The sequence below is a fragment of the Bison bison genome, unplaced genomic scaffold (genome assembly GCF_000754665.1).
Source record: "Bison bison bison isolate TAMUID 2011002044 unplaced genomic scaffold, Bison_UMD1.0 scf7180017863978, whole genome shotgun sequence".
In the NCBI taxonomy this organism is placed as follows: domain Eukaryota; kingdom Metazoa; phylum Chordata; class Mammalia; order Artiodactyla; family Bovidae; genus Bison; species Bison bison.
Window position 1 is genome coordinate 220,627 of NW_011494550.1, and position 16,236 is coordinate 236,862.

The window sequence follows — 16,236 nt, forward strand, 5'->3', positions numbered from 1 at the left end:
CACACTTGAAATATGGAGATTTCCTTGACTTTTTCTGAGTCTGCTTATTTCAATATGCACAAAGCTGAAATTTAGGACTCTTTGATCTGGCTTAGTCTTCTGTAGCCTCACAAAAGTTGGGTTGTAGATACCTGTTGCTGCCCAAGGGAGGGTGGAGGCTTGAACTTTTCCATTTCCTTTTACCATATGTGTTTATGTTGATGGGAGTAATTAGACCACTGTTTCTGGTAGGAGAACAGATTCCAAATTTTTAATATTTACTTATTTAACTGAATTGGGTTTTAGTTGTGGCTTAGGTGATCTTTGCTGCTTCCTGCAGGATCTTTTGTTGCAGTGCACAGACTTTGTAGTGTGGCACATGGTCTCCAGAGCACACAAACTCAGTAGGTATGGGGTACGGGCTTAGTTACTCCAAAGCATGTGGAATCTTTGTTCCCTGACCAGGGATTGAACTCATGTCCCCTGCATTGCAAGGTGAATTCTTAACCACTGGACCACCAGGGAAATCCCCCAGATTCCAGGTTTAATGCTCCCTGAAAAAGGGTCTTGCAACAGATAGGACTCAGTGAAGCTGACTTTCTCTGTGCTATCATGTCATCCATCTTCCCACCTTAATTCTGTTTAACCATTTTGGATACATTTGCATGTTGCCTATAAGGGTTCTTAAAGGTCTTAAGGCATTAGACAAACATGTTTTGCAGGGTGCCATTTCTACTGTTAGCATGTGATAAGCCAGTTTAGTTTTTCCAAGGAATTCCTCCCACATAATCACTTTTTTTTCTGGGTGGAGTTTGCCAAGGAAGGTCTTCTTCACAGCGATCTTCAGCTCCTTGTTCCTGAGACTGAAGATGATGGGGTTGAGGAAGAGAGTGAAGACCACGTAGGTGATGCCCTTCAGTGTGTCTCCTTCCAGAGACTGGGGACCCCTGGGCTTGAGGTAGATGACAGAAGCAAAGCCGTAGTGCACGACCACCACAGTGAGGTGGAGAGCAGGTCAGCCAGCATGCGTGGGATGGAGGCAAAGATGTAGAAGACCTCGGAAATGGAGAGGGCACACAGAAAAAGGTACGTGAGGGTGTGGAGGCTGAGCTCCTTCCAGATGGTGGCCATGATAAGCTGGTTCCCCAGCAGTGTGAACAGGTACATCAGCAGGTACAGCAGGAAGGAGGTGGGCAGGAGATGTTGAAGGAAGTTTGAGAAGCCAGTGAGGATGAATTCAGTCGCTGATGAGAAACTGGCTCCCTGCATGGAAGCTGTGCCTGAAGTGAGGTGAGACATAGAGAGGTCAGCTACTGGACGGAAGGAAGTCATCAGTTTTCATCATTCCTAGCCCTGCCCAAGCAGCGCTCCTGATAAATGACATATAGATTTGATTGTCTTCCTACTCTGTGCCTCCTACGATTTAATCCTCTCATCAGTATAATGAGAGATGTCCTGCTTTTATCAACTCATTTTGTGTAACTTGAGAATGCTCATTGATAACATTGTGGTGCAGAGAAGCCAAGCATCTTGTTCAAGGTGAAGCTGTCAAAATGGCAGAGTTAAGACTTGAACCCATTGCTGACTGTCCCCAAAGACAATACACTTTCATCCCAAGTTGCCTCCAAAAAATGAAAGTGTTTCTTTATTGGAGCTTCCAGCCATTGGTGCTCTGTCTTCCTGCTCCCTCTGATAAATTCTGTCCTTCCCTGGCAACCACTGATCTTTTTACTCTCTCTATAGTTTTGCCTTTTCCAAAATGTAATGTGGGTTTTCTTATTATTTATTTTTATATTTTTTGCATCTTTGTTGCTGTACGTGAGCTTTCTCTAGTTGCAGCGAGTGGGGACTACTCTCTAGTTGAGGCGCAAGCCGCTTCTCATTGCGATGGCTTCTCATGTCATGGAGCACAAGTGCTAGGGCTTCAGTAGTTGTGGCTCACGGGCCCTAGAGCATGGCCTCAGTAGTTGTGGCACACAGGCTTAGTTGTCCCATGGCATGTGCCAGGACCAGGGATTGAACCAGTGTCTCCTACACTGCAAGGCAGATTCTTAACCACTGGACCACCAGAGAAGCCCTGTCATGTGGTTTGAATTATACATTGTGTGACTTCTTTAGATGTTCTTCTTTCACTTAATAATGTGCATGGAAGTTTCCTCAATGCCTCTTCATGGCTTGATAACTCTACTTTTTGGCACTGAATGACATACTGTTGTCTGGATGTATCCCATTTTATTTATCCACTTATCTATTCAAGGACATCTTGGTTCTTTCATGTCTTGGCAATTGTGGATAAAGCTACAATTAATATCTGCAGGTTTTTGTGTGAACCTGTTTTCAATTCTCTTGGGTAAATGCCAAGAACTGTGTTGTTCTTGTTGTTCAGTTGCTAAGTCATGTCCGAATCTTTATGACCCTATGGACTATAACACGCCAGGCTCCTCTGTCCTCTACTATCTCCCGGAGTTTGCTCAGACTCATGTCCATTGAGTCGGTGATGCTAACCATCTCATCCTCTACCTCCATCTTCGCCTTTTGTGTTCAGTCTTTCCCAGAATCAGGGTCTTTCCCCATGAGTTGGCTCTTCACTGATTGTGATCACTAGATTATATAGTAAGACTATGTTTAGTTTTGTAATACACCACCAAACTATCCTCTAAAGTGGCTATACCATTTTGCACTATCAGAAGTGAATGAGAATTTCTGTGGTTCCAAATCCTTGCCAGCATTTGGTTTGTCAATGTTCTGTATTTTGTTGTTCAGTCATTCAATTGTGTCTGACTCTTTGTGACCACAAGGACTGAAGCACACCAGGCTTCCCTGTCCTTCACTATCTCCTGGAGCTTGCTCAAACTCATGTCCATTCAGTCAGTGATGCCATCCAACCATCTTGTCTTCTGTCGTCCCCTTCTCCTCCTACCTTCAGTCTTTCCCAGCATCAGGGTCCTTTCCAATGAGTCAGCTCTTTGATTCAGGTGGCCATATTATTGGACCTTGAGCTTCAGCATCAGTCCTTCCAATGAATATTCAGGATTGATTTCCTTTAGGATTGACTGGTTTGATCTCCTTACAGTCCAAGAGCCTCTCAAGAGTCTTCTCCAACATCACAATTCTGGATTTTAGTCATTGTAATAGACACATTGTGATAAAATTTATTTTTTAAGGGCTAACTAGTTCTACCAATACAATTTAATGAATAACCTGCTGATTTGCATATAATAAGTTTGTTTATACATGGGTCTGTTCCATGACTCTTACTCTGTTCCACTGTTTTATATTTCTATTCCTGTACAATATAATGTTGTTTTTCAAAAAAATTTATTTTGGAAAAATATTCTGCTGAAAGCCTGCTGACCTAGTATAGTTGACTATTACTTTCAGACTCTTAGTGGGCCTCATGGCTATTGAGTTGGGCATATTCCTGACAATTTAAGTGACATGCATCCTAAAGGACCAATATGTTTTTCCTTCTCCATCAGATTTTATTTAGGATCCTAAGAGATAAACGTTCTTAAAAGGGATATATTAGAAGTATTTGAATCATGGCTTTTCCCCCACTACTTGCAATGTTCTTAATATTATACATTTCACAAGATTATGAGAAATTTTGCAGACTTGGGACTTGGAGATCCTGGTTAGTAAAATGCCTGTTACAAATAATAGAACAGTTAATGGTGCTCATTATTTTTAACCAAGCAGTGGGCACCACAGGAAATGACAGGGACACAGAAATCAGTAAAACATGGCCCTAGACTTGGAAAGTTCAAAGTCTGATGGATAAGACAGACGCATATGCAAAGAGCTGTCGTCATGTGCAGTGGTGTTATGGGAGCCTTAGATTCAGCTTGGGTGAGTTAGAAGAGCCCTGACAGAGGTGCCAGAATCTGATTTGAGTTCTGAAGAAAGAGGGAACATGCAACCATCCTTAATTCTCTCCCAGGCTACTGCAGCTGCTTCCTGAATGGTGACCCAGCTTTTACCACTGCCTCCTTACAATCCATGCTTCACACAACAGCCAAAGTGAATCCTTAAAAACACGTGAATAAAATACATGACTAATGAGAACCTGCTGTATAGCACAAAGAACTCTACTCAATGTTCTGTGGTGACCTAAATGGGAAGGAAATTCCAAAAAGGAGTGGATATATGTATGCACCTAGGTGATTCACCTGACTGTACAGCAAAAACTACTACAATATTGTAAAGCAACTATACTCCAATAAAAATAAAAATTATTTTAGTTTTCTAAATTAGTGTTAGTGGTAGTAAAATATTTAGAGCATGTTATTTAACATTATAATAATAGTAGTTATATTAGAAGTAGTTTATAATGACTAAAAGGTCAGTTTTGGAAATGACTGGAAAAGGTCAATTTTCATTCCAATCCCAAAGTGAGGCAATGCCAAAAAATGTTCAAACTACCACACAATTCCACTCATTTCACATGCTGGCAAGGTAGTTTTCAAAAATTCTTCAAGCTAAGCTTCAATAGTAGGTGACCTGAGAAACTCCAGATGTTCAGGCTGGATTTTAAAAAGTCAGAGGAACCAGAGATCAAATTGCCAACATCTGCTGGATCATAGAAAAAGCAAGAGAATTTCAGAAAAACTTCTGCTTCATTGACTATGCCAAAGCCTTTGACTGTGTGGACCACAACAAACTGTGGAAAATTCTTAAAGAGATGGGAATACCAGACCACCTTACCTGCCTCCTGAGAAATTCTCATGCAAGTCAAGAAGCAACGGTTAGAACCATACATGTAACAATGGACTGGTTCCAAATTAGGAAAGGAGTATGTCAAGGCTGTATATTGTCACCCTGCTTATTTAATTTATATGCAGAGTACATCATGCAAAATTCTAGGCTGGATGAGCATAAACTGGAATCAAGATTTCTGGGAGAAATATCAGTAACCTCAGATATGCAGATGACACCACCCTTATGGCAGAAAGTAAAGGGAAACTAGAGAGCCTCTTGATGAAAGAGGAGAGTGGAAAAGCTGGCTTAACACTCAACATTCAAAAAACTAAGATCATGGGATCTGGTCCCATCACTTCATGGCAAATAGATGGGGAAACAAAGAGAAACTTAATTTTCTTGGGTTCCAAAATCACTGCAGATGGTGATTGCAGCCAGCCATGAAATTAAAAGATGCTTGCTCCTTGGAAGAAAAGCTATGACCAACCTAGGCAGCATATTAAAAAGCAGAGATTACTTTGCCAACAAAAGTTCATATAGTCAAGCTATGGTTTTTCCAGTAGTCATGTGTGAATGTAAGAGTTGGACCATAAAGAAGGCTGAATGCTGAAAAATTGATGCTTTTGAACTGTGGTGTTGGAGAAGACTCTTCAGAGTCCCTTGGACTGCAAGGAGATCAAACCTGTCAATCCTAAAGGAAATCAATCCTTAATATTCATTGGAAGGAATGATGCTGAAGCTGAAGCTCCAGTACTTTGGCTACCTGATATGAAAAGTCAACTCATTAGAAAAGACCCTGATGCTGGGAGAGATTAAAGGCAGGAAGTGAAGGGGACGACAGAGGTCAAGATGGATGGCATCACTGACTCAATGGACAATGAGTTTGAGCAAGCTCCAGGAGATAGTGAAGGACAGGGAAGCCTGTGTGCTGCAGTCCATGTGGTTGCAAAGAGTCAGACACGACTGAGCAACTAAGCAACAACAAATAATGATTAAGATTTAGTCAGTACTTACACTTCCCCTGGTAGTCTTCTAAGATTATAAAAACAAGAATATGTGTGAGTCATTCATTTTCACAATAACTGTATGAGCTAGGTACTTTCTGCATCCCTATTTCACAAATTTAAGAAACAAAGACAAAATGAGTTTAAATAACTTGACCAAGATAATCAGGCAAGGAGTGGATTTTTTCTGTTTTAAAATAATGTTTATGTCTCCTTTCTTTTTTTAATTTATGTTTATTGAGATAACCTGGGTTTATAGCATCATATAAGTTTCATGTATACAACATTATATTTCTACTTCTGTGTAAAAAATAAAGTACTTAAATGAAAAATAAAACTTTTTCTTCTACCTTAAAAAAAAAAAAATAGAAAACCACCCTGAGTTCTAACACTGGGAGACATTAGTTTTTTTCAAAATTAATTGAGTCTAAAAAGCATCCTCATAAAGGCTTAGCAAAGGGGTTCCCAATGAAAAGTTTCCTGAGGGCCCCCTTCAGATCTCAGTTCCTCAGGCTGTAGATGAAGGGGTTCAGCATGGGGGTGACCATGGTGTACATCACTGTGGCTGCCATGTCCCTCTGGGTGGTGTGTGTGGATGCAGGGTTGAAGTAGACCCCAGTGATAGTCCCATAGAAGAGACAGACAACACAAAGGTGAGAGCCATACGTGGAGAACGCTTTCATTTCCCCTGGACTGAGAGCACCTTCCACACAGCCACAGTAATAGATGAGTAAGAGGCCATGATGCACACAATAGGGATGAGAATCACTGAGCCCCCAAGGACCAACACCAGCATCTCATTGACTTGGGTGTCAGAGCAGGAGAGCTTGATCAAAGCATTGAGGTCACAGAAGAAGTGTGGGATCCTATTGGTGCAAAAGGACAAGCAGGACATCAGGATAGCATGGACCATGGAGATGAGGTTGGCTGAGATCCAGGGTATCATGACCAGCAAAGTACACCGAAAGACACTCATGATTGTCATGTAGTGCAGTGGGCTGCAGATGGCCAGGTAGTGGTCATAAGCCATGGCTGAGAGAAGCATGCTGTCAGCTGCCCCAAAGGTGATGAAAAAATACATCTGGGCCAGGCAAGCTGAGAAGGAGATGGTGGTGAGCCCACACAGATGGTTCACCAGCATCTTGGGGATGGTGGTGGAGGTAAAGCAGATGTCAAGGAGAGACAAGTTGCTGAGGAAGAAATACATGGGGCTGTGGAGGTGAGGGTCCAAGATGATGGCCAGGATGGTGAGAAGATTCCCCAGGCACCCACTCAAATACAGAATGCAGGACAGGCTGAAGAGCACCTGCCTCTGCAGGGGCTTCTGGGGGAGGCCAAGGAGGATGAATTCAGAGACTTGGGTCTGATTGTCCATGTCCAGGCAGAGCTAAAGCCAGAAACAGGGCGTCAACAGTACATGGGCTCCTGGAGTGAAAACAGATGACCTCATTGCCTTTTCACACTCATCTTTCAAGATGCTTCTCACTTAACCTCTCTGAGCCTCTGTTTCCTCATCTGTTACATGGGATTGATAATTCTAACCTCTTAGGATCACTATAAGGATTAAATGAGAAGAATATGTATTAGAAGTTTAAATCCATACACAACATGTAAACTATTTTATTAGTGGGAACTCACAGTGATGCAATCAAAACAGCGATGTGTTAATTAGCTTGAATGTCACTATTATTCCACAGTGTATACATACATTAAAATATCAAGCTGTATACCTTATTAAACACATTTTTTATCTGCCAGTTATTCTTCAATAAGGATAGACAGATAAGAAATAAAAGCAAAATAAATAGTCTAAATATTTCAAGGATTTGACTTTATAAATAAAAATAAGTAATAAAAAGTGATTCAGGATCAACCCTGAAGCCAGACAGACTGGGTTTAAAGTTCAGTTCTACCATTTACTAGCTGTGTGATATTAGGCAAGTTACTTAACCTCTCTGTGCCTTAGTTTTCTCACCTGTAAAATGAGGATAATAATAGTACCTGCTCCATAGAGCTGTTGTGAAAATGTGATTAGTTAGCATGTAAAATGCTGAACCTTATGTATTTTTCTGAGAGTTAACATCTTTCAGTGGTTGAGAGCAAGGACTCTTTGGAGGGGTAGAAATTGTTCTCAGTTAAAGGTTACTGATTTAGGTTAGACACACCTGAAGTGTCTCTTCTCTAAAGCACCTGCACAAATAGACTAACCTTGAGCAAGAGAGTTGACATTTATTCCAGGCACTCCACTTGGAACTAGCTGCTTGTCACATGTGTCGTCTCAGTTGCTAAGTCATCTCCAATTCTTTACGATCCCATGGACTGTAACCCACCAGTCTCCTCTGTCCAAAGAATTCTCCAGGCAAGAACACTGGAGTGGGTTGTCATTTCCTTCTCCAGGGAATCTTCCCTGGAGACACAGGATCAGCCTGTGTCTCCTGCATTGCAGGCAGATTCTTTACTGTCTAAGCCATCAGGGAAGCCCATCATTCTATTTAATCCTCAACAACACCATGAGCAGGGAGCTGAGGCTCCAAACCTAACTTCTGCATCACAATAACACTACCCACCCATGCGGCTGTGATGACAAGCACCCTAAATCCTTGTGGATGAAACCGATCAGAATCCTCCCAGCTTCTGAAGGGAAGTTTCAGATGGGGAGTCCTTCCCTGAAACCAGCCATGCTGCAGCTCGTCTTCTGGATTCACTTACCATCAATGACTACTCTACGTGCTAAGTCGCTTCAGTAATGTCTGACTCTTTGCAACCCCATGGATTGTAGCCCACCAGGCTCCTCTGTCCATGGCATTCTCCAGGCAAGAATACTAGAGTGCGTTGCCATGTCCTCTTCAAGGGGGTCTTCCCAACCCAGGAATCAAACCCATGTCTCTTATGTCTCCTGATTTGGCAGATGGGTTCTTTACCACTAGTACCACCTGGAAAGCCCTAATGACTACTGTACCTCTGTTGGATTCCAGGACCTCTCAGCCCCCAGGTGTCGTGTTTCCAGGAATTTGGGGCTGCTGCAGCCTCAACTTTGTCTTGCAGCTGTGAAGGAAGAGCATGCTTTCTCAGGGAGCACTCAGCAGAACCACACCAACAGGTTTATAACTGGCTCTTTGTCCTCTGAGCATGATCCCCCAAGAACCTTGTTAGATCAAATACAATCAGCTTATCTTCCTTAGTGGTGCTCTTGAATCTAGCACCCTGTGGAAAAAAGTTTTTATCCCAAAAAGCATTGCCTTTCTTCAGACCTGTCTTTCTTGGTTAACAGAGGGATAGCGTGGTACTCAATATTTCCCATGAAGGAGCTCTTAAATATGTTATTCATATTTAAATGAATATGAATGCTCAGTGGTAAAAAATCTGCCTGCCAGTGCAGGAGACATGGGTTCTACCCCTAGTCCAGGAAGATCCCATATGCCACAGAGCAATTAAGCCCATGCGTCCCGACTACTGAAGCCTGTGCTCACAAGAGAAGCCACCACAATGAGAAGCTCATGCAGCAACAAAGATCCAATACAGCCAAAAACAAATAAATAACAACAAAAGAATCAGAGAGTAATTTTAAATGGAATTTAAAATGTTTTTAAAATGTTATTCCTAAAAATGGCTGCAATGTATTATTTTTTATGTGATTGGACATCCTATGATTTTTACAAAAGCCCAATGAGAAAAGCAATTATGTTTTATGAATTTCACCTCAGTACAAAAAGAAAGATGTTCAGCTTCCATCATGATTTAGGAATTTACAACAAAAACAACAAAATATAACTTTTGGCCTGGAGAAATGCACAGTATGGACAACATTCAGTGTTGGCAAGTATATGAGGAAGTGAGCGTGGCTCATGTACTGCTAGAGGGAGTGTAAATTGCCACAACCCTTTGGGGAGGGCAATTGATAGGTGGAGTTTGACTTGTTGAACATTCATCTATGTGGGTTGTTTCTAAATGTTGCCTTTTGGCTATTAAAAATAGTGCTGCTGTGAACATGCATGTATATATATTTGTTTGAGTCTCTGATTTCAGTCTTTGGAAGTATAATCTAAAAATGGTTACTGGGTCTTATGCTAACTCTATGCTTAAGTTTTGGGGGACCCACCAAACCACATCACTAAACAGTTTGACATTCCTATGAGCTATGTACAAGGAGAATATCTCTCTAATCCTCACAAACATTTGTTCTCTTTCTGCTCCCCTCCTCTTTTTTTTTTTTTTTTTTTTATAGCCATCTTGATGTATGTGAAGTGGTGTGTCATTGTGATTTTGATTTGCAGTTCCCTAGTGATTAACGATGCTGAGCATCTCTTCATGCACTTCTAGGCCATTAATATACCTCCTGTGGAGAAATGTTAATTTAAGTCTTTGCCCACTTTTGAAGTTGGATTTTAGGTCTTCTTGTTGCATCATAAGATCTCTTGACATATCCTAGAGCAAATAAATATTTTTTAAATAAGTGTCCCCTCTTGCTGGGCATCTTCCCAGGCAAACCCAACAACAGGATGAGTCAAGAGGGTTGTGTCTCACAGCAGGAAAGGAGAGCGTGGGATGAATTGAGAGAGAAGCACTGAAACATATACATTTTTGTTGTTCAATTGCTCAGTCGTGTCCAACTCCTTATGACCCACCCCATGGACTGCAGCACAGCAGGTTTCCCTGTCTTTCACTATCTCCCAGAGTTTATTCAAACTCATGTCCATCAAGTCAGTGATGCTATCTAAGCATCTCATCCTCTGCCATCCCTTTCTCCTTTTTCCTTCAGTCTTTCCCCAGCATCAGGGTCTTTTCTAATGAGTTGGCTCTTCGCATCAGGTGGTCAAAGTATTGGAGCTTCAGTTTCAGCAACAGTTCTTTCAATGAATGTCCAGGGTTGATTTCCTTTAGAATTGATTGGTTTACTCTCTTTGCTGTCCAAGGGACTCTCAAGAATCTTCTTCAGCACCACAGTTTAAAAACATCAATTCTCCAGCACTCAGCCTTCTTTATGGTCCAACTCTCACATCTGTACATGACTACTGGAAAAAATAAAGCAGAAATAGATGCTTTTTTCTGGAACTCTCTTGCTTTTTTGATGATCCAATGGATGTTGGCAATTTGATCTCTGGTTCCTCTGCCTTTTCTAAACTCAGCTTGAACATCTGGAAGTTCACAGTTCATGTACTGCTGAAGCCTGGCTTGGAGAACTTTAAGCATTACTTTACTAGCATGTGAGATGAGTGCAATTGTGTGGTAGTTTGAGCATTCTTTGGCATTGCCTTTCTTTGGGATTGGAATGAAAACAGACCTTTTCCAGTCCTGTGGCCATTGCTGAGTTTTCCAAATTTGCTGGCATATTGAGTGCAGCACTTTCACACCATCATCTTTTAGGATTTGAAATAGTTCAACTGGAATTCCATCACCTCCCTTAGCTTAGTTCGTAGTGATGCTTCCTAAGGCCCACTTGACTTCACATTCCAGGATGTCTGGCTCTAGGCGAGGGATCACACCATCATGATTATCTGAGTCATGAAGATCTTTTTTGTACATTTCTGTGTATTCTTGCCACTTCTTAATATCTTCTGCTTCTGTTAGGTCCATACAATTTCTGTCCTTTATTGAGCCTATCTTTGTGTGAAATGTTCCCTTGCTATCTCTAATTTTCTTGAAGAGATCTCTAGACTTTCCCATTTCATTCTATTGTTTTCCTCTATTTCTTTGCATTGATCACTGAGGAAGGCTTTCTTATCTCTCCTTGCCATTCTTGGGAACTCTGCATTCAAATGGGTATATCTTTCCTTTTCTCCTCTGTTTTTTGCTTCTCTTCTTTTCACAGCTATTTGTAAGGCCTCCTCAGATAGCCATTTTGCTTTTTTGCATTTCGTTTTTGGGGGGGATGGTCTTGATCCTTGTCTCCTATACAATGTCATGAACCTCCATCCATAGATCATCAGGCACTCTGTCTATCAGATCTAGTCCCTTAAATCTATTTCTCACTTCCACTGTATAATCATAAGGGATTTGATAGGTCTAGTGGTTTTCCCCACTTCCTTCAATTTCAGTCTGAATTTGGCAATATGGGTTCATGATCTGAGCCACAGTCAGCTCCCCGTCTTGTTTTTGCTGACTGTATAGAGCTTCTCCATCCTTGGCTGCAAAGAATATAATCAATCTGATTTCAGTTTGGCCATCTGGTGATGACCATGGCCATCTGGTGATGTCCATGTGTAGAGTCTTCTCTTGTGTTGTTGGAAGAGGGTGTTTGCTATAACCAGTACATTCTCTTGGCAGAACCCTACTAGCTGGTTGCCCTACTTCATTCTGTACTCCATGGCCAAATTTGCCTGTTACTCCAGGTGTTTCTTGACTTTCTACTTTTGCATTCCAGTCCCCTATAATGAAAAGGACATCTTTTGGGGGTGTTAGTTCTAAAAGTTCTTGAAGGTCTTCATAGAACTGTTCAGCTTCACCTTCTTCAGCATTACTGGTCAGGGCACAGACTTAGATTACCATGATATTGAATGGTTTGCCTTGGAAATGAACAGAGATCATTCTATCTTTTTTGAAGTTGCATCCAGGTACTGGATTTCGGACTCTTTTGTTGACTATGATGGCTACTCCATTTCTTCTGAGGGATTCCTGCCCACAGTAGTAGATATAATGGTTATCTGAGTTAGAACTGGACATGAACAACAGACTGGTTCCAAATGGGAAAAGGAGTATGTCAAGGCTGTATATTGTCACCCTGCTTATTTAACTTATATGCAGAATACATCATGAGAAACATTGGGCTGGAGGAAGCACAAGCTGAAATCAAGATTGTCAGGAGAAATATCAATAACCTCAGATATGCAGATGACACCACCCTTATGGCAGAAAGTGAAGAAGAACTAAAGAGCCTCTTGATGAAGGTGAAAGAGGAGAGTGAAAAAGTTGGCTTCAAGCTCAACATTCAGAAAACTAAGATCATGGCATCGGGTCCCATCACTTCATGGCAAATAGATGGGAAACAGTGGCTGACTTTATTTTGGGGGGCTCCAAAATCACTGCAGATGGTGATTGCAGCCATGAAATTAAAAAAACACTTATTCCTTGGAAGGAAAGTTATGACCAACATAGACAGCATATTAAAAAGCAGAGACATTACTTTTGTCAACAAAGGTCCTACTAGTCAAGGCTATGGTTTTTCCAGTAGTCATGTATGGATGTGAGAGTTGGACCATAAAGAAAGCTGAGCACCGAAAAATTGATGCTTTTGAACTGTGGTGTTAGAGAAGACTCTTGAGAGTCCCTTGGTCTGTAAGGAGATCCAACCAGTCCATCCTAAAGGAGATCAGTCCTGGGTGTTCATTGGTAGGACTGATGCTGAAGCTGAAATTCCAGTACTTTGGCCACCTGCTGTGAAGAGCTGACTTATTTGAAAAGACCCTGATGTTGGGAAAGATTGAAGGCAGAAGGAGAAGGGGACGACAGAGGATGAGATGGTTGGATGGCATCACAGACTCAAGGGACATGAGTTTGGGTAAATTCCGGGAGTTGGTGATGGACAGGGAGGCCTGGCATGCTGCGGTTCATGGGGTCCCAAAGAGTTGGACACAACTGAGCAACTAAACTGAACTGAACTGGAAAAAAAAAACATAGTTTGAAACATATACATTACCATGTGTAAAATAGATAGCTAGAAGGAAGTGGGTGTATGACACAAGGATCTCATCCTGGTGCTCTGTAACTACCTAAGGGGTGGGTTGGGTTGGGAGGTGAGAGAGAAGTTCAAGAGGGAGAGGATATATGTATATTTATGGTTGATTCACATCTTCCAATTAAAAATAATATTTTTTAGTTAAAAAAAGAAAGAGGGTGTTTCCATGCAAGTCGTGGTAGGTCCTGCCCCCAGCTCAACTTTTTTGCTCATCCTGGGACTGCCTTGAGCATCAATTCAGATATGTCTGTAATACAGTGACGTAAGTCACTCAGTTGTGTCCAACTCTTTGCGACCCCATGGACAGTAGCACACCAGACCCTTCCGTCCATGGTATTCTCCAGGCAAGAATACTGGAGTGGGTAGCCATTCCATTCTCAGGGGATCTGCCAGGCTCAGGGACTGAACCCAGGTCTCCTGCATTGAAAGCAGATTTTTCACCAGCGAGCCACCAGGAAAATCTGAATATAGTCAGCTAAGGAGGCACTGACTATGTGCAGAGCACTGTGTGGTCACTGGAGAAACAATAACAAATAACCAAAGTCTCTTTAAGCTACAGCCTCACAGCTTTGCAAAGCTTTTCTCACAGGCAGAACATGTGCGTTTCTGGATTCCTCCACTGGGTTTAACATGGGCAATAATCAGTGATTATTAGTTCATGTTGTTTCATTCTCCTAAACATTTATCCATTCCCTGCTGAGTGCCAGGCTGCTGCTCACAGCTTCAGTGTGTGTAAAAGAAGTTTTCCTTCTTTTTAATTTGATACCAAATGTGGGTGGCGCTAGTGGTAAAGAACCCACCTGTCAATGCAGGAGACATGAGAGAGGCAAGTTCGATCCCTGGTTTAGGCAGATACCCTGGAGGAGGGCATGGCAACCCACTCTAGTATTCTTGCCTGGAGCATCTCATGGACAGAGGAGCCTGGTGGGCTACAGTCCATAAGGTTGCACAGTGTCAGATATGACTGAAGTGACTTAGCACACACACATGAAATCTAGTGGACACTCTAGTGTTTGTGGCTGTTTAATTGTAGGTGGGGGCTTCCCTGGTGGCTCAGTTGTAAAGAACCCATCTGCCAATGCAGGAGAAATGAGTTCAATCCCTGGGTTGGAAAGATCCCCTGGAGAAGGAAATGACAACACACTCCAGTATTCTTGCCTGGGAAATTCCATGGACAGAGACTTTGCAGGCTACAGTCCATGGGGTTGCAAAAAAGCCAGACATGACTTAGTGACTAAACAGCAATTGTAGATGGTTTCCTTTTTCAGTCTTTTTACCTCAAAAGTTTTCAGGAAATGGAAAGGGACAGTAACCCTCCCAGGAGTCTGTCACATCTTAACTGCATTTATCTCCCAGCAGCTGAATGACTTGTGCTCTGATCTGTTTCCCTCTCTTATCTAAAAGCTCTTAGTAGAATCGGATTTCAGTCATCTTTCCTCTCTAGCACACAGAAGGCGTGCCATACTTGTTTCTAAGAGAAATTTCCAGCCAAGGAATAGAAGGGTAAGTTGAGTTGAAGTGCTCTTTCATTTCTTCATCAGCATCTTGCTGAAGAGACATCCTATTTCTGAGACAAATGCTTGCCAGTCATTAGAGGAAGGGAACCATGTTTGATCTACTCTTTGATAACTTGGAGGAATCAGAACAGCTACACTAGCTAGTTGGTTTGTAAGCATGACCAGCCTTGAGCTAGCACTTATCTTCAGCTCAGAGAACGTCAAGCTCCAACCACTATGCATTCGACAGATGTGTGTGTGAAATATCTGAGCCCATAATTGGGAAGACTACCAGTGACCAGAACAAACATGATATCTGCCTTGATGGGACATACAGTGAAGGGGAAAAGGCAGATGATAAATGAATTTAGAAAAAAGTGCAGAATATGAGAAATGGAAGATGGTGCCTTCAAGACAACCCAATCCGTACTTAGATATCTTCACATAGGCTTTAAAATGTTTCACTTAAAGACACTGGAATACCTGTAGTGTCGAGAGCCGTGTTAGGCATTATTGACAAAATGGAGGCATGGCCCCCAGCCCCCTCTCCTCATTCCGCAGGCACAGACCCGGGATTAAGGAGTTAGGCCTTGTAATTCTGACTTGTCTTTTCCTCTCCTCGGCTGAGTTGACTGAAAAGGAATATTAAGGTGCTTATTTTTCTTGAGAGAAGCATGAGAAGGCACAAAGCCTTCTGCAGCTGTGCTCAGAAAATAATTCATAAAGTTAATCATTGACATTTGTTCAAGGACTTTTACAAAAGAGTGTTTCAGTATGAGAACATAGGCCGTAGCTTGAGGCCATGGGAGGGATTGCTATCTGAAGCCTATTTGTGAGGAGAGTGTTTATGGCAAAGGAGTTTACTGAATTTAGGGCTTAGAAATAATTAAAATAGAAGTTAAAGATTTAAGGAATGTTGTAAAGTTAGCATATTTTACTATAGCTTATAGAAGTTAGGAATTTTTAGAGATACTATAGCTAGAAGACTTTTTAAGAGATAGTGAGCTCAGGATGTTAGGGGCAAACAGGATTTAGAAAGATAAGTAGTAAACTAAGGAATGTAGCATGAGTTACCATGTAATCACAAGTTAACATTAGGACACATTAGAGGAGGTAGATAATAGATGATAAGACTGATTCCCAGAGAATCACTGAAACAGGAACTCTGTTTGAAGAGCAACAATGATTTATGGAGATAATAAATCTGGGAGAGGGGGAACTGAAAATGTCAAACCTCTGGCCTAATGTTTTTGTAAAAGTATAAAAGAGAATCTTAAACTTGTAATAAAGAGGCAGCCCAAAAGAAAACTGAGAGGCTGCCTCATCGCCGACACTGTTCACCTCTTCAGGTTGAATCCCTGGTTGCTGGAGTTGGACTCCGGCACTG

General features: G+C 41.8%; 1 pseudogene; it reads right to left on the reverse strand.

Moving 5' to 3' along the window:
- Positions 1-6,121: 6,121 nt before the first annotated feature.
- The window catches only part of LOC104984322, a 15,395-nt pseudogene continuing 5,280 nt past the window's right edge, over positions 6,122-16,236 (reverse strand).